General features: G+C 33.6%; 2 pseudogenes; one reads left to right on the top strand and one right to left on the bottom strand.

The window, feature by feature from the left end:
- Positions 1-7,659: 7,659 nt before the first annotated feature.
- On the bottom strand, positions 7,660-10,157 carry LOC115991894 (annotated as a pseudogene).
- Positions 10,158-10,866: 709 nt separating this feature from the next.
- On the top strand, positions 10,867-13,625 carry LOC115991891 (annotated as a pseudogene).
- The last annotated feature ends 7,580 nt before the right edge of the window (positions 13,626-21,205 follow it).

The raw sequence follows: 21,205 nt of genomic DNA on the forward strand, positions 1-21,205 counted from the left end.
CTGAATAATGACAATAACATTCACAGCCTTTGTAACATTCAAACATTCAAACATAAGACAAATAAAAAACCCCTCTTCTCTTTAACAGCCTTTCAAACATATCACAGCCTTTGTAACATTCAAATATCACAACTGAATAATGACAATAAAAAACCCAAGTGTTGAGGTAATCCAAGTGTTCATACAACAAGTGTCGGCAATAGTTACTAATTGCCATACAACAAGTGTTCATACAACAAACTAACTGCCATGTTTAAGAGTCTGCAATAGTTACTTCCACCTCCACACCAGGCTCAATCGTAATGGAGGTAATCTGCTTAACAACATCTGGGGAGCTAAACAGGTCGATAACACACTTGTGGATACGAAGTTCAAATCTATCCCAAGTGTTGGTACCTACAAACCAGAAACGAAAAGAATTCACAATAATATTCTACAAGGAAATGAACAACACAAAAACATCTTTCACAATAGATAAATTTCTCACACACTTACCAAGTTCCTACAACTCCCCTTGTAATTGCCATAAATGCTCAATGAGGTTTGTTTGGAGTTGAAAATGATTTTTATGGTCTCGAATACATTGATGGGTTTCAATGAACTCTGTAAATGTATTTGTGTGCTCCTATGATAGTTGTATGATAAGATTGTCATCAATTTGCTCATAATCTAATTCCACCGCTCCATAATAACCCAAAACCCAACCCAAATTAAGTAGAGAAATTTGAGTTAATAGCCCGTATGGACCAAACTTACAATCCAAAATGGAAAACCCACATAGCAAACCAGCCTATAAACAGCAAACCGTAGCCTCCACGAAAAAGTATTTTGTATCCAATAATACCATATCAATCGTATCAAAACCTAATAAATGAGTAGCATGTGTATAAAAATAACTACACACTAACACATGTCTTTCATTTATTAGTGGAATAATTATTTTTTGCTGACATGTTTCACAATTACTATATTTTGATACCGCGGACATAGAATCATTTGATACCAAATACCTTCTCGGCCTCCACCCCCTCACAGCTTACTCATATTTCATTTCTTATCTGATATCTCTTCCACCGCTTATGCTCAGCTGAGTTAGCTCTAAGGTCAGTTTGTCTCATGTAAAAAAATAAAAATAAAATAAAATAAAAACAACTAAACTCGCAATAACTCAACATCTCACTCTGTACTCTGTACATGTTTGAGAAATATATAAAATATATATATATATATATATAGACACATACACACACAAGTATAAGTGCTTGTGGGGCATGGGGGGCAAGAACTGGGATTCAAGTCTCAATGAGAGAGTTTTACACATAGATACACTTAGATTAGACTAAAGTAGAATTTCTACCTTGTATTAAAAAAAAAAATGGTTACTTTTTTTGGACTCCAAACTCAATCTATCCTCTTTCTTTCTCCTTAGAAGATTAAAATTGTGCGAAGAAAAAAAAAAGAAAATAAAGACCAACATCATCTAGAATTATAAACTGGGAAAATTAAGATCATCCTGGGATCTATGGCGACAAAACAGAAAAAGGAAAAAAAATAAAAGCTATAAAATAGAATAAAAATATGAAACAAAGAAAAAAAAAAAGAAAAAAGAAGAAGTTAATATCAACTATTATGCTTTTTATTTATATGATTTAAGATTTTTGTTCATACTAATATCCATTCCGTATATTGATAATCAAGGAGTTATGTCTAAATCTAGAAAATCATGGAGGAGCAAAAGAGGCAATTAGACCTTTTTTATTAAAAAAAGCAAAAAGAAAATTATAAATGTTTTCAATTAAAAAAATAAGAAGAATTAGATTACACTACATTGCTACAATTTAAGATGTATTGGACCTATTTTTTAGTGTAGTATACGTTGTTGCAATTTAAGATACATTCGACCTCTTTTTTTTAGTGTAGTATATGTTTCTACAATTTAAGATGCATTAGACCTCTATTTTCTAGTGTAGTATACGTTGCTGCAATTTAAGATGCATAAGACCTCTCTTTTTTAGTGTAGTGTATGTTGCTACAATTTAAGATGCATTAATCCTCTTTTTTTTTTTTTTTTTATAATACACAACACATATATATATTTTTAAAATTTTAAATTTTAAAAACAAATTCTATAATATGGTGAAGCCACTTGGCACAATCACAGCTTCTAAACTCAACTTTTCTTTTATATATATGTTGCCACAATTTAAGATGCACTAGACCTCTTTTTTTTCTTTTTCTTTTTTTAGTGTAGTGCATATATATATATTTTTAAAATTTAAAAATTTTTAAAAAATTATGCAATATGGTGAAGCCACTTGACACAACCACGGCTTCTAAGCTCAACTTTTCTTTTATGCGTTGCACGGTTTTAGTTACAAACTTTTAGTATAATTTTATTGAGAAATAATAAATTAATAATCACTTGAATTTAGATTATATAAATTATTGTTCTTAAAAGTATCAAGCAATCAAACATATTCATATGAAAAAATTTCTAAACTTAATAATTAAAAACCTATGGAAACTTAACCAAAGGTATTTCATTTGCCAAAAAAATATACATAATTCTCTTCTAACTTATCGGTTGTCTTATGATGACATTTTTTTAGTGAACACATATAATATTACTAACAAAAATAAAAATGAGAAATAGTAACATCAAAATTTTACTATGAAAGAAAATTAATTTAATATAATAATGCACATATAAGCATAACCCAAATACAACCTAGATATAAAAAATATGAAACCCTTGTTGTAGGAGAAAATACAAAATTTGATCATTCTTAAATAATAAATAGATAAAGCCTATAAGGGAAAAAAAAAAAAAGATGAGTACAAAAAATTCATAAATGCAAAACCAAACAAAAGAAGAAGAATTAAAATTGACTTTATAACTCATAAACATAACCATAGAAAACAAAGACAAAAAGAAGAAACATTCCTCTAATAATGTGGATGGTGGCTTTTAATAAAACATTACACTACAAACAAACTCAAATAATAATTGATGTTTGACAAATCATAAAGGTGAAATATTTATAGAAGTTCATATAATTGATTTCATAGATTTAAAATTGCATTTATAACTCATAAGCAAAACCATAAAATAAAAACAAAAACAAAGAATTGAAACATACCTATAATAGTTTGATTTTAATAAAGCATTCTACTGCAAACAAAAAGAGAGATACAAACTTATTATTAATAATGGGGAGAGAAAATAACAATGAATTAGAGATAACAATGAATTAGAGTTCTGATTAATCTAATATTAATTTGCAGTTTTTTATTTCATAACGCTCAAGAGGAAGCAGGGAGAAAACTATAGTAATATTTGCTTTATGGATTGGTCTAAACCTATAGTAATATTTGCTTTATGGATTGGTCTAACTCCTGTAGTATTGGAGACATGATAATGTGGATATGAGCGTGATCATATATGTATTTTTTTTTCTTTTCATAGTTGGAAATACAAGATTTATTCCAGACATTTTATACTGCATTTTTGGTGAACACCCCCTCCCCCACCTCTGTATGTTCAACTAAATGAGTCATATCTCTTATATAAAATTATATTAGTATTATACCCGTGTGATGCACGGCTTAATCAAAATTCAAATGTAAACAAATTTTTTTTATTAATTTACTTAAAATTAAACAATAAAATAGACAATAAAAAATAAGTGAATATTTTACTTTTGAGTTATATAATGAATGCATATTGTGTGAGACTAAAGTGTTATAAAAGCATATATATGTCTAAAATAACTGAATGGAAGATGGTAGATGTAACTAATATAAAATGAGATACATAAAAGAAATATAAAAGGATTTTGCATAATATATTGAGATTTAAGGCTCAAGTAATATTTAAATGAAAAAAACCTTGAATTTAATAATTAAAAGCTATTAAAAAAATGATTGCAAGTATATTTAAGCAGAAACCTCAATTCAGTAATTAAGAACAATCTAAATAACTAAACATTTAAAAAATCTAAAGTAGAGAGACTTACATGAAAATTTAATTTTTGTTCTTGAAAGCATGGGAGAAGACACCGAAACTTGAGTGATTTTCACCCAACCAAATGAAATAAATAAATAAATTCATTAGCATTGAGATATGATGAGAATTGAGAAGTGATACCTTTCAATAGTAACATCCTTTTTGGCCTTTACTTGTGAACAATAATCTCTATTATTTGATCTCAACCTCTCTCTCTCTCTCTCTCTCTCTCTCTCTCTCTCTCTCTATTATTGACAAAACAAAATAAGTAGCACCCAAAAAAAAAAAAAAAAAAAAACTACTTAGCATGATATTTGCTATGTAGTTCACCTAATTAAGATTTTTCAAATAATGCTTCAACTACAAAGAGAATGGTAGGAAGTAGCTTCCCAGTTAACAATATGAGCAATACAAATAAATAAGAAGAATCAAAAACCAACAAAAAAAAAAAAAAAAAAAAGGTAATTGAGGCATAAATATAATAAAATAAGTGAAGGGGGAAAAATGTCTTACTTTTTCTTTGGAGATCATTAAGTAATTCTTTACTTGCAATGGACAATTTATCCAGGTGTGGTGTTCATGTTGAAGCAATTTGTCCAATATGCAAAAGAAGAGTCCCACTTGCATCTGGACTAAGAAAGTATGGAAATACCGGCAAAACTAAGAGCTTCTAAACTCATCAGTGCATGAGCTGTGATTGTACCATGAGCCCATTTGTATCTGTTCAACATAAAACATAAAATACAATCGGGTTCATGACTGAAAAATGGATACAGCTGAGCAAAATCAACTTCAAGATCTACTTCGATTAGCAAAGCATCTCATGAATGTCATTGGTATGTATCTCCAAAGCCTAAAGTCACCAAAACCATTACCAATAAAATCAACCTACTCTTTTGGGGCATGAATCAAAGAAATTAACTGAGGCTGTTCAAACTGGCACAGGTCATCTAAATAGTATTTCCATTATCCCAGCAATTGTGGCTATGGATTTTCAGATTATGGGGAGCAGTGTGGGGTCTATAGTTGGCAAATTATAGCATTTATCTACTCTTTTCTTTTTCTCTTTTCTCTTTTTTTTTTTTTTTTTTTAATATTTTTCATAAAGTGAAAGCTAATATCCATAGTATATAAATACTTGTAAATAAATAAACATATATATATAGATAAATAGATAGATAATTGACGACCAAGAAAATAACAATGTATAAGTCATGACCAATTGAAGAACATTTGAGATGTTATCTAGCATTGCTGCAATCAAGGGAGAGAAAGAGACCCTTTAGACAAAACAGTTTCTACTTTAAAGAAGAAAAAGTCCATGAAAAAACTGAAGATCTCATTTCTCATAAAGCAGATATCTAAGAAAGCAATACCTGCTAATGCAAGAAAAATGCTTAAGAAAGTAGCTAGAACAACTCATACCAGTATATCATTCTCAACTAGTATCCATAGAAGCATCAGTGGGACCTGGCACAAGTACACAACAATGTACTATCAAAACCACAATTTCCTTTTTCTTTTTTTGGCTAAGCAAAGGTTTTGAGGAGATTCGACTCTCAGACACGTCCCACTGCTGGGGTTGATGTGCCAATTGGGTAAAGGACCATTGACACTATCTAAAACACAATCTTGCAGACACTTATATCTAAAGCAATGAAAAGAAAATCTGTAAACACTAATAATTTCTGTACAACCTAATGAAATCATTAAAAATGATGGATCTTGATATGATATTAGTTAAAAAGTTTGGCATGTCTGCAACTGTGGTAGTTCTTCAATTTTGGATGCTAAACATTTATACATAACACAAAACGTATGTTTAAGAACCTAATGACTGTCTTCATTTGTTGACATTAGGATATTCTATTGATGACCCTATGTACTTGTTTATCTTAATGACAAAATGTTTTTTTTTTTGATAAGTAATAAAATTTATTCAAAATGAAATCAACTAGTACACAGGAAGTATACAATCTCAAGGTAAAAGATTCATGTGCCATGTAGGATATCCTACAACCAAATTCAAGAAAAAAAATTCCACTTTCTCCTGCGGTAGATAATATAAAAGGCATATTCACCAACATAATGATTATCTCTCTATATGGAGGAGGTATTTGGTATCAAATGATACTATATCAGCGGTGTCAAAATCCAGTAAGTGTAAGACATGTTAGCAAAAAATAATCAACCCAATAATAATTGAAAAATATGCGTTAATGGGTAGTTATTTTTATACACGTTTCTTATTTATTAGATTTTGATACGGATGGCATGGTATCATTTGATATAAAATATTTTTTCCCATATACGGGGCAAGAGGAGCAACAGCAATAACCCACACAACTTTACCTAAATATATAGGCCTGTCAAGCTTATCTGCATCCAGTTTGGTAGTATTTAAACCTATTGAACCCAAAAACAACAATTTTGACACAACAAATATAAATCAATGAGCCCCATAAATCACAATATTAGTTTGCTCTGAGCCATTACCCAGAGAGAGAGAGGGAAAAAAAAAAAAACAAACCAGCAGCAACAACAACAACAAACAAAAAGAAGAGAAAACAAAGCCAGTCCACGAACCTGAAAGAATACATCTGAGGTGGTTGGAGCATGTACACATGAATCATAAATAATCAGGAACTGATTAAGTATCAAGTTCAATCCAAAGAAAAATAAGAGAAAAGGCTTAATCAAAAAACGATCAACAAAGGATGCACAGTGCTTTAAACCTGAAAACGAACACCAAATATTTGGAAGCATGATGATGTAGAACAGCATAGGAAAATAAAGATAAAAGAAGAACAAAAGTATAAACAGGACAGACCCTAGGCTTCACCACGCCCTAGGCATCACCACCAAACAAAGAGAAAATCATCGAATTATTCTAATTCAAATTGTAATGCCTTTCACAATTACAAGAGCACTACTTTAATGGGGTTTAGGGATTACACCAATATGGGAAGTACTTAATTTAATCCCTTAAAATCCTCAACATTAGAAAAACTAAAAATTCAAATACAAAATTCATTTCAAATTCAAAAATAAAACAATTTTGGTGCTCCCTACATCACATGAAACTCTAATTAAAGTGCGAGGTACCAATAAGATACTGATGCATATTTTTGGCTAATGTCTGCTAGCTGGCTAGTGAAGCACTTTGAAGGAAAAACAAATAAAAGGCATCTCATCCTCAACCCTTTTGCCTTATAATTTGTTGGTTTCTTCCCTACAAGCTCCGGTTTGCGAAAATTTTAGAATTCTAGACCAGGTTGGCATCCAAAAACTTGAATCAAGACAAACTCTTTACTTTGTTTTGGTTTGGGAGATGGGGGGTAAAGATGATGAGAAACTAGTAGCTTAAGTAGAATCATAACTTAGGGTCTGACAATAAAGAGTTATAATGAATGTCAACTGCCCAAAACCTATCCTTTAAGCTCCGAAATAAAATTAAAAAAAAAAAAAAAAAAAAAAAAAAAGCGCCCCTGATTAAAATAAGCAAAGGAAATGATAATAAATAACCGTACAATGGAGCAGCAGGGAAGTGAAATGGCAATGAGATGAATGATAATAAATGTCAGTAATACCTAATCTACAAACTGAGGCAAGGAAACATAGAGAAACAGGGAAAATATAGAGAAAAATAGTGGTTCAGCAATAAACAAAATCTAGGGATTAATCATCAAATCAGCACACTAAAACATTCTTGCGAGGAAATGAAAGGGATATTATCATCAGAGCTACTAAGTAAGAAACATATGCTAAAAAATAATAGGCGGGCAGTGCAAGTCTATCTCAGGATTAATACAATTAATTTACCACCAAAACAAGAAGAGAAGCTTGCACGACTACAAGCTGACTTATAACTAGTGTCTGCTATTCTCAGCTGCACTCTCTTCCTACCCAAGTGCAACCACTAATTCTTTTAGGATGGCTTCAGTTGGCTGGTGTGAATTCTCTACAGCCTTGGATATTGCTTGCCATTTCTCACCATGCCTAGGTTCAGCAGCAATGCATCTCTTTAACACATCTTTCTGGCTCTCTTCACTCCCATGCTGAAGTTCGAATTTATAATATAATGCCCAGAAATCTCCAATATCCGGGGCAAGTGTGACTGCCCTGTTAAGCCAAGTTCGAGCTTTATCTACCTTCCTATCATGCCAGAATAACTTGGCCACAGCAGCAATCACATGGGGATCATGATCACATTTCTTGAGAGCATCCATACTCTCGGATTTTCGTTGTGGACGGGGGACCATCTCAATTGATGCTGCCCATAATATACCGCTGTTGGGACACTCCTGCAATGCCTTTGCCATCAAAATATCAGATTCCTTCCTATTACCATGCCTCGTTTCAGCTCGGACAGCAGCAAGCCATAGCTCAGGGTTCTGAGGATTTTTCTTCCTTGCCATGGTGAGGACAGCTCGAGCTTTACTCAATCCATTTATCCTCTCTTCCAGATTAGCAAGAGAAAGCCAAAGGTGTATACAATGAGGGCAACGCTTCAAACCCAACTCATAAGTTTCCTTGGCTTCCTCCAAGTGACCAAGCCTTTCCTCTAGCTGTCCAAGCATCAACCACAATTTAAAGAATGCCGGGAAGAGTTTCAACCCTTCATCCAACAACATCCTCTCCTCGTCAGTATTCCCCAATTCTCTCTCAACAATAGCAGATTTCATCCATACTCTTTCGGTGCCACCACTCTCTCTAGCCTTAGTAAGAAGAATTCTAGCTCTCTCGGGCTCATGATTCTCGAATTCAAGCTTAGACGCTGCGAGCCAAATATCCTCAGAGTTAGGAATGGCAACATAAGCTTCTTGAAGGATTGCTCGTGCAGCAAACACATCCCCTGCAAGCCACTTCTCTTTAGCACCCATAAGCCACAAAACCTCAGCCTGTGGCCTGTAAGTAACTGCCTTACGAAGCAAAGCATCAAGAGAATCCCTAGTCCCATGACTCTTCTCCAGCTGTGCTGCCTTAAGCCATATGCTCTTCTTTGTAAAGAACACATTCAATGCATGAGCATAGATAGCTCTGGCCGTCTCAATTGAACCCCTCTTCTTACACTCCTCCGCATCTGCCACCCATGTCCTCTTCCTATCCTCTTCCTCCACACCAATCCCAATTGTATTCTTAACAATGGCTTGACAAGTCACCACAGAACCTGCCCGTTCCGCGGCCTCTGCCTCTCTCACCCACGCCTCCCTATCAATTGCCAAACCCTCTCTCTGCAAGGCCCTGATACCCCTCGCAATAATCTTCACCACCATTCCTGTATCCCCGTTTGCCTCTTCCAACTTTGCAGCAGTTATCCAAATAGCTGGCTCCTTTGGCAGCCTTTCCCTCGCCCTATTCAACACTTTCTTTGCATGATCGTATGTCTCTAGTCTTGCCAATGCCAACCACAATTCAACGTGCAACGGACAACACTCCACAGCCCTGTGCAGTAACAGTCTGGCATCCTCCTCATTGGCCAACTCTACAACCGCCTTCCAAAGCCGAACCGAATCTGGAATATGCTCTAACCCTTTCCTTAACACTCTGCTCTTGTTCATCTCATCATGCTCCAATTTCGCTGCCTGTAACCACAGCTTAACTGAATTGGGTATGGATTTCACACCTTTTGCAATAACTGCCTCGGCCTCATCCGGGCTTGCTAATCTACAACCCTCCAACCACACATCCTCGCTCTTCAGACATTCCTCCAACTTCAATGACAACACAGTACCTCTTCCTTCACCCACAGCAGTCAAATCCGTGACCGGAGTTTGCGTCCGCGGTGTCTCAGTACCACCAACAGCTCTACTCATGGAGTTGAGGAAGTCGAGATTGGAGCCACCGAGGAGAGGGAGGTGGAGAGAGAGAGTAGAGTAAGGGGTGATGCGGAGGCGGGAGAGGAGGACGGCGTCGTTTTGAGAAGGGAGAAGGTGGGATTGGGAGAGGTAGAGGCGGTGGAGGTGGTGGATTGGGATGTGAGTGTGGCGGTGGAGAGAGAGTTTGAGGGAGTGGAGAGAGGTGGTGTTTGGGTCTAGGGTTAGGGATAGGGTTTTCTGGTTTGGGATCGTGATGAACACCATGGTTATGGTTTTGAATTTGATAGAAGAGCAGAGATGGATCAAGAAGGAGAAGGGGATGAAGAACTGATTATTTGAATTTGATTCATTATTTGTTGTTTTTGTGTTCGTATCGTGTATGGGATTTGATAACTGTGTTTTCTTGATGGGTGTAAAGCTTTGATGATTTCTTTTTGATTTGTTTGGGGTTTATGGGTATGACCCGAATATATATAGTTGATTGAATAAAAGTCCTGCTTGTAGTCGGAGTGTGTTTTTTTTTTTTTTTTTTTTATTTTAATGAGAAGGCTAGACATTTTATTCATTATATTCCAAAAAGAGAAAACATCACGAGTACATGCAAGCTCTAAGTGACTAGGACACTTCTCTAGCAATGCAACGTTGTTTTCTATATTAGCTGCATGTTGAGCCAACAAGTGGGCAGGGACATTTTCCTGTCTTTTTTATGGAAAAAAGCAATAGTTCTGCACCGAAGACGACGCCTCACCCATTCCTTGGAGCGCGTTGCAGATGCACATAGAGTCTCCCTCCAACATTACATCCCTTACCCCAACGTCCATAGCGAACTGAACCCCGACCTCCATTGCCTTAGCTTCTATCTTCAATGCCCCTAAGGGAAGAGCAAGCCTCCGGCTGAGCGCAGCAATCACCATGCTTGCCGAGTCACGTATTATCACTCCAATGCCTACCTGCTTCCGTTTGGAGAATACTGCTCCATCAACATATAGATCCTGATTTTCTATTTTTTTGAACTCTGTTGCAGATCCTGATCGAGTTAGGTTCTTGTCTCTCTGGTTAACAATGGATATAAGTAAAATGAGTCGGGGAGAAATGACTCTTTTTGGATCTGCATGTTGTTCAATGCTTACGATGCATTTCACAGTACAGTTATTGTCACAGCATCTGTTTTATTGGAAGAACCCAAAGGAGCAGAAGGCCATAATAATTATTATCCTTATGGCTCCCATATATGCAATCGACTCATTATTGGGGTTGTTGGATATCCAGGGAAGTAAAGCATTTTTCATGCTTTTGGATTGAATTAAGGAATGTTATGAGGCTCTGGTGAGTGCCTTCCACTCAGTTTTGATTTAATTTTGTTTTTGGCTTACCATCTCATGTCTAACTTTTCATATTTCTACTTACAGGTGATTGCTAAGTTCATGGCTTTGATGTACAGTTACCTGAATATATCTATTGGTAAAAATATTGTACCAGATGGCATTAAAGGAAGAGAAATTCACCATTCATTTCCAATGACTCTTTTTCAGGTGCAAAAGTCAGCTTCTACTTTGTAATATTCTGAATTTTATTTTGTTATGGGAACTATATTTACAAATAGTGTATGCTAGCATCATGAATGGGATTTTGGCCCACATGTGGACATGGAAAGTAAACAATTATGTTTTCAAGATTGTGTCATAATTGCTTCATCATAACTCCTCCAAATTTCAGTTAGGAAGGGACTGAAGCATATCATTCCTTTAATGCTGGTGTTTATTAAAATATTATTTTCTGAGCTGATGTGTTGAAACATGTCAGATCTAAATACATTCTACATTATTGTAAGCTTTTCCTTTCTTGACAGCAACGTTGATCCAATCTCTTAGGTCCATTTCTGTTTAAGTCTATGTAAGATAATTGAAATGTAGTGTTTTCACAAACTGCAGCCTCACACTGTCCGGCTAGACCACCATACCCTAAAGCTCCTCAAGTATTGGACATGGCAATTTGTCATCATCCGCCCAGTCTGCTCCATTTTGATGATAGCACTGCAAAAATACTTAGGATGTACCCCAGTTGGTTGGGCTGGACATTCACCATCATTCTTAACATTTCAGTTTCATTGGCCTTGTATTCTCTGGTGCTCTTTTACCATGTGTTTGCACAGGAGCTGCAACCCCACAAGCCACTTGCAAAGTTCATGTGCATCAAAGGGATTGTCTTTTTTTGTTTTTAGCAGGTAAATTTTATTGTATGTTATTTATTATTATTTTGTGCGTGTTCTTTGTTGTTTGTGCTTATGTTTTTTAGGCTAGCTACTTCATCTTCTCTGATTGAGGCAGTTCTCACACTTAATAAAGATTTCTTACCTATCCAAAAAAAATTCTCATCCCATTCATTTTTTGGCATTTAAGCTTAATTCTTCACACAACCCTTCTCCCCCTGAAAAGAAAGAAAATTACTCTAAAAAGGATAGAATGGAAGCCTAACACAAACTTATGAAATGCACCAAGGACACAAAAGAACACCCAAAGTTTGGACAAGAAATCAAAGCATCTCCGAAAGCCTAAAAGTTGGACATAAAGACACCAGCCTTTTTCAGTCCCTACAATTATAGTTCATTGCCTTTATAGTTGAAAGACCTGGGTGAAGATTTTTTAGTTTCCAAGGTTAAAAAAAGGCTCCTAGGATTTGGTGCCTTTTAGATATAAAAACTAAAGATAATATGCACAGAAGTATACTTCAAATGCACTCCACCGTGAAACTCCTAATGACCAACTTAAGCCGATGGTTCTAACCATTTGAACTTTTAAGGACTATTTAACATGCTTGAATTCCTTTCACCTCCATGTGGCTGAATGAATATTTCTAAGTGAAACATCCAAATTGGGCACCCGAGGTCTTCACTATTATTTTTCCAATTTAGTCAGACTCTGAAAGTTCTTGTTAGCTTGGTAGTTTGTGTTTATAGACTAGCACGAGCACCCAAGTCTGGCTTGAATTGATAGGATGCCTAGAGATTCTTTAAAGACGCAAACTAGCAGTTGATTTTGAACATCATATGCCTTAATCTTTAACATATTTTCAGGTGCTTTCATGTAAACTTATTATACTATTGGAAAATTAGTGTGGATTTTTTCTTTTTTGATAGAGTAGAAAACTTAAGTGATTCTAGTAACTTATATCTTAAGGGTAATCCTGGAACATTGTGTTGATCCAGAATACCCAAGCATTGTCATATGCACTTTGAATATCTTAATGGTTATTATCTGGTTACTTATTTTCTTAAAAAAAGCTGTACTCTGGGTCCTGGGTCTTTGTATTCCCTTAAATGACACTTAAACAGAACATAGTGTATGACCTTTCTGCCTCAAAATTTTGTTCTGATACAACTCTCTCTCTCTCCCCTATTTATTTTTCCTCCTTTTTTTTCCCTCTAATCTATTTTGAATTTCTTCTTTATAAGTATGGAAATAATATGTGGACGTCTCATGTCAATACTTGTTTACAAATTTCCATCTTTGACCAAACGCAGGGAGTGGTGCTTAAAGTACTAGCTGCACTGGGTATCATTCGATCTCATCATTTCTGGTTAGATGTGGAGCACATTGAGGAAGCTATTCAGAATGTCTTGGTATGTTTAGAGATGGTTGTCTTTTCTGTTCTCCAGCAATATGCATACCATGTTTCACCCTACAGTGGAGACGTTGAATCGAAGTTTAAATTAAATAAGAAGGACAAATGATTTGAAAAGGCTCAAGAGGAAGCAGGGAGAAATCTATAGTAATATTTGCTTTGAGGATTGGTCTGACTCCTGTGGTATTGGAGACATGATAATGTGGATTTGAATGTAATCACGTAGGAAAATTATTGTGTACTCCCAAAGTACCATAAATGCGTATTCCCTCTTCTCACATGAATGGTGGGTCACACTAATTAAATTCATGATGGGACCCAGAATTCATGTGAGAGGAGGGACTACGCATTTATGGTACTCCGGAAGTACCTAATAATTTTCCAATCATGTATGTATTTTTTTTTTTTTTCTTTTCATAGTTGGAAAGACAAGGCTAATTCCAGACATTTTATACTGCATTTTTGGTGAATGTAATCATGTATGTCATATGATCACTTACTTTTCTCCTTATTATTTCATACTAGTTGCAAACTCAATAATAATATAATGTAAAATTTGTAAGTTAATAATGCATGTCATTTAAAAGTATTTTCCATTTTTATAAATTTTATGTAATGGAACAAGTAATGTATTTTGCATAATTATAATATATTTTTTTATATTAATGTAGAAGATGTTATTAAAAGGAATTTTTTAAAAATATCATAATCGGTTGACTAATTTGAACATATTGAAGATTATTTTTAAAAAAAATATACACTCTCATTCCATAGAATACATGTAACATGTTACATTAAATTATATATCTATCTAAAAAAGTTTAAATTATTATATAAGTTTAGATTTGTAGCACTTTTTTTTTCTTTCCAAGTATAAGTATAATGTCTATATTATTGAAACTTGAATTTCAAGGTATTGTTTTAAATATTTATCATTTTTATTGCCTATTTAGATCCATATCTCTAATTTCTAATTCATTTAATGGCTATACCTGACCCATTTGTTTTTGGACCTAACTAGGCTCGATTTTTGGGTGGTGGTGGTGGTGGTGGTTGTGGCTGTGGGTTTGTGGGTAGTGGTAGAGATGAGACAGTGAGGAGATTTTTCAAAGTGTCTAAGAGAAAGAGAGAGAGTGTATGTCTGGGAGACTAGCTAAAAACGAAAAGGCGCTAAAAATGAACAGAGACAAAAAAAACAGAGGGAAAATTTAGGTCCAAATGGGGGAAATGTAAGAGCCTATTGCGGCGGGTCATTGACACACCGCTATATCTAAGCTTAGGGCCGCTAAAACAGGTCTATTATGGCGGGTCATTGGCCCGCCACTGTAGTACGCCGCAAATACTATAACTATTGCGGCAGGCTATTGGCCCACTGCAATAGATTTCATGTACAACAACAGGCCCAAAACGCGCTGCAATAGGGGACCTATAGCGGCTATTTTTGCACCCGCTGCAATAGGCTCGCCGCAACAACTCGTTTTTCTTGTAATGTGTATTTTTTTTAACTCAAAATTAAAGAGTTTAATCCAAATGGAATAAAATTTCATACTTTTCAACTAGAAAGGTAAGGGAAAAAAAATTGTTAAGCCAATTAAAAATGAAACATACAAAGACACAATTAGTATAAAATATATAGAAATGGTCCAAATTTACCAAATATATAGCAGTGGAGACTAAATTGGACTTAATAGACCTAAGTGGATCGAACCAGACCAAAGTTGACTAAATGGACCAAAAAATACCGAAATAGACCAAATGGATTAAGATGCTACATTGATGTGGCTCAAAACGAGCGCAATAACAACAAATGATACGCTTCTATTATATAAATATAGATTTGTAAGACTTATATGTAGTAAAATTTGTACTAACTATAATATCACTAAAAAATAATTAAGAATTATGTTTATTATGTTCTTGATGTAAAACTAACCAATTATGTCACTTTGTAGTTAGTAAACGGTATACAAAGCATGTCACTTTGTAGTTAGTAAGCGGTGCAGTTTAAATGTTCTTTTACATTAAAATTTAAATAAATACATTCATAAGATGCAGTATATAAAAAATCCTATTGTTTGATTAATATTAATATAAAAAATTCTTAAATGAAGTCATGTACTAATAGATTTGGACAAAATAATTAAATTAACTCATTTAGTTATTTGCTAATAGATCTTACAATTGAAATGGGCCTAATGGACCAAAATGCAATATTATTATATAAAAGACACATCTCACTCACTTTTTTTTAAAAGAGTTTCAGCATATAACCTCTACTCCTAATTATAACTTTTTATCATTAAACCATGTTATTGGAATAAGTGAGGTTTGAATCTTAAATCTCTCATTCAACCATCATAAAATTTATCAATTGAGCTAACTGAAACCCACCACATCTCACTCACTTGTCTACCCAACAAAGCAACAATTCTGTTTCCATGAGCTCCTGGATGAGTTCATCCAAGCCCTCACCCGACCAAATTAGTCATATATATACCCAACCTCTCATCCAGTGTGTACACAGCACGCACACGCAAGAAGCCGCTTTGTTGGCAGCAGTTTAAGGCCTAGCAAAAGTTTCGAATCTGGCTCCCTATCAAGAACCAGGATCCAAAAATCCTGTGTCATCCTCTTTTTGACACATTTCAACACCAAACAAAAAGACCCCTGCTCCCAAAGTTTAAAATTTACCGCCTTTGACTTTTGATGGTAAAAAGCTACATGCAAAATTCAAATGGTTAGGTCAGATAATACTAAATTACTAATACATATATTCACACAAGATACAACCTGCGATTATGCATGGCGTATACACAACAGTGTTGTCATGATGCAACTCACTGTTTCCTATTCAATTCCACAAATTAATGCAAAGGGATTTTTGTAATGAATTTGGTTTAATGGTTTGGTTGAACCAGCATCAGTGATAAGCTTTTACATAGTGTTATTACGTCAATTATATAACCTAGCTTCTCCCAGCTTTGCCATGTGCCCTCTTAACTTGTTCTACCTAGTAAGACTCAATTGGTATAAAGATTGGTTTAATGTTAGATTACATCCTATTCCTAGCTGAAGCTATGATTAGTATTTAGTTATGGTCAATCTTAATAAACTATAAAAGAAGAATGGAAATCTTTCTTTTCTATATCCTTTAGACCATCCCAATATGGTTTGAATATGAAACAACAATAAGCATTATGTGGATGTTCCATGAAAATAGAATGATTTCATTCATTTTCCAAAGCTTGAATGAGTTAATTGGAGCCAAAATAAGTCCAAATATTGCACATAAATGGAGTACCTGAGCTGTAACATTTGACTTCGGGGGGATGCATTTCTCTTCAATCATTCCTAGCTTTTCATATTTTCCTGAGTAAGCAGTCAACAAATTATATATTCTTGGTCCAAAGTTTTGATATTTTGCAATGACACATTCTCAATTACCAAAAGTCAGCACGATTAAGATTAACACTAATCGTTCATTCGCACCAATGTTCATTTGCAAGTTGTAAAGATGACTATGACTTTCAAAGTGATGTTATTCCATCAGCGTCATGCTCAGCTGACTAATATGAAAAGTCTATAACAACATGTCCAACAAAACCAAGTCTAGGTTTCTTTTCTCTGTTGTTTATATAAAATTATTCCACAGCCAATATCCCTATGTATATACAGCTTTCCTAGTATGATTGATTCGTTGCCCGATCGATTAGGTGGAGAGATTCCTATTGATGACTATTGAATTTCCTTAACATCATAATGTTCAATTTCAGATATATTTTTGTAAAGGAAACACAACATTTTATTAAATATATGGCCTAATTGTTGGTGTCAAAAATAAGATACATACATAATATATTGATATCATCTCCTGGGACTCATACTCTTTATTTGAAAGTCATAGAGACCTCCTTTTGCTTGGGCAATTAGGTGTGGGCGGCCGGAGAAGTCGACCTTCTTCGAAAGACTTTGGCTCGCATTCTGCTTTGATCTTTCGTCAATTTCTCAATATATTAAACATTAAAAGATTACATTTTTGTTTTTTTAGTTTTATTCTTGTATACATACCGTGTACAGAAACCTTTATGACTTGGAAATAAATCAGCAACATTTACAGATTTTATGAATAAATAATGTAATATTAAAAGACATGCCAAAAGCATTTGATTCACAAAAACCCCAACAGGAAAAACCAATAACCTGCCCCACATCAATAAAAAGAAATTACTGCATTCAGATAACAGAGGAGCTTGTGTCAACCAAGAAAATACTTGTCACAAAAGCACAAAACAAACATCACCACCTTATAAAGAAGTCTTTCTTGGACAAGGACAGCAGCTGCTCAATCACATTCTATGACTAATAAATCACTCAATAACATGCTAATCTTATGAATTAAGATGCAAATCCAAAAACACAAGTTAAATCATTTAATTCCTAAAAAGCCTAACAGGGCAAAGCAAAACTGATATTATTCTACCCCGGCAACCATAGTTGGGTCACAATCACCGTTAATCGGTGTCCCAAACCAACAAGAGACATTACCACATTTGAATAGGATGAGCTTTTCAGCAAAAGTTTAACAAAAATTACATGAGTGCAGCACAACAGGAAAAGAATTCAATGAAAGTTCAACCAACACAGAGTTGAGAGAACAATGAAAGTGGGAGGAAAAGAAATATATGCTACAATATAAATACTTTACTTTCCAGGCATTTGGAGCAGTAATGTTTAAAGAATGCAACTCATAACATATGCGACTGCCCCCATGATGATAAATCACAAAATTTACAAAGCTCCAAAAAGCATAAGGCTGTAGTGCTAAAAGACCAAATGAATGATCTCAAGTTTTGAAAGGTTATGATAAATTAAAGTAGATGGCAATCAAACTCAAAAACTTAATGCACCAAGAGATGCAGGAGTCGCCAAACAACAAATAAAAGAACTATTATATTTCATAAGAATCCAACAAATATAAAGATAAATCCTTCTGGTGGATCTTAAGATAGATACAAACAAAAGTAACATGCTTGTGCAATACTACAATCATCATACTGGATCTCTAGATCTTTCACAAGAGGTAGTTGTTTCATTTAATAACAACACAATTAAGGTCTTTGTATAAGGAAAGATCCACACAATAATAACCTCATTAGGGACCCAACAATACAGCTTCCAATGAAGTATATCCCTTCTTTACACTGATCAAGTCATTCCTATATCGTCTTGCAATGCCTGTAACTATTGTGACTAGTCTAATAAGATGACATGGCATGGGAGGGATCATGCAAGTGTAAAAAAATATTATGAAAATTGGAATGCAGTAAGTATTCACACCAACCCACTATCGTCCCACTGAAATTAGCAAGACATCCGAGCATTATATTTATCCAAATCCTATTTGAGTAAGGGCATTTGAAAAAGAGACAAGCTCTACTTTCATTATTGTTTCTGCATAAAACAGATCACCTTTGAAACCCCACTGCAGTAATGAATGGTCAGTATGCAATCTGTTTTTAATTGAGAGCAAGCCTAGAAATGCACCTAACAAAATAAAATGAGAAATATTCACTACTAACAGCCAGGGGAGCAATTACAAAGAGAATATTGCGGACTTTTATTCTCCATGTGCAGAGGTAGACAACAGCTTCCTAGACATAAGAGTTGCAGAGAAGTTGGAACTTAACCACAAAGCAGATTGAAATCAATTCTTATGAAATGCAACACGATCAAATCCTTCCTACTTGCTTGCAACTTTAACAAAATCCTCATCCTGATCAACAGATTGTGGTCCTGTGAGAGCCACTTTCTGCTGCACATTTGAACAGACCTCTGATTTTGATGTGCTAGCTTCACAATTATTGCAAGACTTCATCATGTATTGGCGAACAAATTCCTGCAGAAATTTTTTTTTTTTTTTTTTGATAAGTAAGAATATTATATATACCAAAAAGGCTACTCTATGTAGAAAAAGCACAGAGCAAACCAACAATTACAGGAAAAAAAAAAAAAAAAAAGAAGAAGAAGAAGAGAGAAACAACAAATCTATATCTATATATATATATATATATATATAAGCTAAAACATAGCATCTATTGTTGCTACGCTCCAGTTACGCCATATTAGTAATCACGTCATTATCTTCTTCTTCTTTTTTTTCAATTTTCCTATAATTGTTTTTAACATTTATTTTTTTAATATTTACACTTTTTCAACCTTTCTTCCTCCTTTACCTTTTCATTTCCTCACTACTTCTCCAACATTTCTCCCTCCCTCACCTTTTCATCTCCCTACTACCCTCTATATTAATATCATTCTTCTTCTTTCCCTTTATCTTCCTTTATTTTTGTCTCTTCTTATTCACACTCTCTTACTATAAATTCATCACTATTTCTTCCATTCTATGCATAGTTTTCCCTCATAAAATAAAAAAGGTTCTCTCTCTCAATTTTTTGGTGGATTTTTTTTTTCCTTGTATCTCTGCTTTAGGTTGATAATTTTTTATGTTCTTTAGTTTTAATTTTTTTTTTTTTTTGTTCTCTTTGATTGCTAAATTTTATCTTATTGCATTCTAAAAAATTAAATATAGCATATAAAAATATAATATTATTCTATTACATAGCATGATTTGGATAATTTGGTATTTATTGTTTTTTTTTTTTTTTTTGTTCTCTTTGATTGTTAATATTCTATTATATAACATGATTTGGATAATTTGGTATTTATTCTATTACACACCATGATTTTTTATAGTGCTCAACTTAAATGTTAAACTATGAGATTTACTAATTTTTGTTTATTTTTTAATCCTTTGTGGCAGACAAAGTACTCTTAATAGTTGTATTAGAAGTACTCTATAATGTCATTTATTTGGTAAAAAGCAAAGGTTAGCCAAACGAAAATAATCAGATGGGTAACAAATTTTAGCTTTTGCAATTTTACTTTAATTTTTATTATTATTTTATAACAATGCATATATAGAAATTTAATTATTAGATTTTTCTAATAATTGTTTATTTGATGATATGTTTTGGGTGGATGAAATTCCAATTTCTAAAAATAAAATAACCTTAATAGATTATCAACAACAAATTGTTTTTCTTAATTGGTCCAATTAATCATTGTTAAGTTTATAAATTTCCTTTCGCATTTTTCGGTGTTTTGGATCCTAAGTAGAAAAAATAAGGTTTGAGAAAGTTTTTTTAAAACTAAAAGAATAATTTCTAAATTTTATATTCTTTTTAATGATTCACAAAATGTTATAAATAACTTTTATTAAAAAGTGAATATTTTCATTAACTTGCCTTCTGAATTTATGAGAAAAATTGTATTGTTGTCATTTTGGTACTACAAAATTTATATATATGATTTATGATTATTCTTATATTACATTTATGATTATTTCTATAATAAATAAAAATATGATTATGAAATACATTATTCTTTATTAAATTAGTTTAAATTGTAAAAAAAAAATAATAATAAAACCAACATAAAAATAATTATCACACGCAATGCGTGGGTTCACGACTAGTTAAACTAATAACGACAAACATACATTTGAAGATGAGTGCAAGGGCTGTACGAATTGGACAACCAATTCCTGAACGAATGAATCTTGAAGCAGAATTTCTATAGCAGGAAGGTCCTCCAGAATCATATCTATAAGCACCATTAAACCTTTGCAATCTAATGAAGGAGAAGCCAACCCTTTCATTGCCAGTATAGTTAGAACCTATGTAAAAGAATATAAATTGGG

Source organism: Quercus lobata, chromosome 5 (genome assembly GCF_001633185.2).
Source record: "Quercus lobata isolate SW786 chromosome 5, ValleyOak3.0 Primary Assembly, whole genome shotgun sequence".
Taxonomy (NCBI): Eukaryota; Viridiplantae; Streptophyta; class Magnoliopsida; order Fagales; family Fagaceae; genus Quercus; species Quercus lobata.